The 2580-nt window shown below is 39.6% G+C and overlaps 1 pseudogene; it reads right to left on the bottom strand.

The window, feature by feature from the left end:
* Positions 1 to 296: 296 nt before the first annotated feature.
* On the bottom strand, positions 297 to 1886 carry LOC114278538 (endochitinase 3-like; annotated as a pseudogene).
* Positions 1887 to 2580: the final 694 nt, after the last annotated feature.

Genomic DNA, 2580 nt, shown 5'->3' with positions numbered 1-2580 from the left:
GAATAGTCATAAAAGTAATATATATTTGTGGCCAACTTTGATTTCCTTGTGATGCGTGACATTTTAAAAGTAAACGAGAGTGTAGAGTGTTACATAACTGGTCTTTCTGTAGTCTCTTGGCCTTGACTACAATTTGTCTGCAAATTTCATTTGTTTCTGTAGAAAATATTGCAATCACTCAGAGCCAGAACAGAAATAGTTGAAAGTCATTAACATTGTGCACACTTATTTTAGTGTAGTACAACAGTAGGTTGTGCAGTTTTGAACTGATTGCAACAACTGTTGGGCTGTTGCAATTACATAAAGTCAAACAAGAGTCCGGTTCTGAAAGGCTCCTGGTTGTTACAGTCAAGGTTGTCACCGGTGCTAACATCAAATATTTCATCACTACAGTACCTTTTATAGAACCCTATGCGATCCTCAACCCTCGAATCCTGGCCACGACCGCAATTAAGACCTTAATTTATGATGTTTGTGAAGATGCCATACCCGGGAACCCGACTTGCCGCTAGGTCATCTGGCATTGACGTCCAATTGCCAATGATGACATCGTGGCAAGAAGGCTTGGGGGATTGTGTCGTCATCCAGAACCATAGAGCTGTCTCGAATGAGATGACTGCGTTAGTTTCTACTAGATCTGGGTTGTTCAGGAGGTCCAATTCCAAGGCCTCTCATGCTTGTCCATAGTTGTAATTGCTAAAATTAATATATATGAAAACATAAAGTCAAAGTATTTCCATGATTAATAATAAAAAGCAAAAGCAACTACTTGACTTACTAGGAAAGTTGGATTGGGCGTCAGTCATAATATTGCTTGCTGGGAGCACAAGGCCATTGAGTTTCAGATTCTTGATCGCAATAGTCACCTATCGGGAGTACTTCTTTCACACGGCAGTATCCCCACAAGAAACACCCACTTGGTGCAACGTCCCAGCCACCTAATAATATCATACACATACATTAAACAATCCATAATATTCACTGTCTATTTTTTTTTTATGCAAAACTTATTTGATCACGTAGCTATCGATATCCAATCAATATGATTTTTTACAGGCATATAGTACTCGACAAGTTCTACACATTAAATTATTCAAATTATCAAAATGAAACCCGTGGTAGTCCCCCACGGGCCCATCAGCACTCTCCAGTCTGCTCTAGGACTAGAGGGATGCTAGGCCCATCTTTAAAATATAATAATTTTAATACATGTTTTAATTAATGTAAATACTTTGAGATAGAACTACTCAACCTGCATGGTTTTCTATAATGACAGTCTTTCGTACATTTTTCTTCGTTCTTTTTTGATTTTTCTATTTTTTTCTTTTTAGAAGCTTTTTTTTTTTTAATGTTTATTACTGTTTTCAAAATATGAACACACATATAGTTATATATATTGTATTATATAACTTGTGGGTGTTGATTTCTAACCACACAACCAAAAGGGAAACACAGCTGAAGAACACCAACAGAATAAAATGAACCAAATATCTGCTAACAAGGAGATGAGAATTCTACGGTGGTTCGTCCACCTAGGGGAACTCCGATGATCAAGTCAGTAAACTTTCTCTCTCACAGATATCAAATTAGTACTTAAACTCCCAAGAAAAAACTTACCTTAGACCCACGAGGGTGCCTCACTTTTATAACCAACAGTGACCTGATCACCTAGAAGACTTACTTTATTGGACTTAGGCTCAATGCTCATCCTAGACTCTTGGCTAGATAGGGATAAACTCTTTATGAGCCTTATCCTTATCCAGACTGTGATCATCCCTTGTTCTAGGACTCTTATCCCTTATTCGGATACCTTGAGATTTCGACATTACCGCAGAACATCTTAGCAACGCCATGATCACCTCAGCAAGTGGCACCTTAGTCGACATCTCGGTCTATCTTGGCCACATGGCGTCATTCGCAAAGTTCTTCCCCACAACTGCCCCTAGGTTCTATTACCTCGGCAACCTGAAGTGATAGAACCTATATCGTTTGTCCAACCAACATGCCGACTCAAAACTCAGATACTACTCCGACTGAGATCATGACTCATTGGCTTAAAGTAACTAAGATTCAGTTGCCCACTTTATCAAGAATCAAGAACCAAGAACCAAGTTCTTTTAAGCATTTCAATCGAGCTTGACCTCTAGCCAAGGTTCTTACCCCATTATTTCAAGAATTTCATGAGTTTCAACTGCGCATGAGTTGTCACGCACAGTTAGTTCAAGCATTTCCTCCACGTGTCCCATCTTTACTGGCTCGTACCTGACACACGTTATCGAATCATGTCGTCTCTGTTCACGTCACCTGACAGGCACGTCGTCCAAGGTACTTTCATTACATTTTTCAGCCTTTTCAGTTTTTGACAAAACCCTCTCTTTCTCTATTCGCCTTCTCACTTTTGCAAATTCAATTTCTCTTTCGCGTTTTAAAATTTCTCTCTCTATCAAACCTCTCTCAAACCGCCATTGTTGTTCCTTTGAGCTTCCAGTAGCCATCTGTTCATTACCTTCGGCAATCTTCTCATTGCTCCGTCACCACCTGACTCCGGGGATTACGAATCCAGTGGCCATTTCTTTGGTT

This window comes from Camellia sinensis, chromosome 5 (genome assembly GCF_055761805.1).
Source record: "Camellia sinensis isolate YWXY chromosome 5, ASM5576180v1, whole genome shotgun sequence".
Taxonomy (NCBI): domain Eukaryota; kingdom Viridiplantae; phylum Streptophyta; class Magnoliopsida; order Ericales; family Theaceae; genus Camellia; species Camellia sinensis.
Note: the sequence above shows the minus strand (reverse complement) of the source record. Positions and strands in the feature narration are given on the sequence as shown.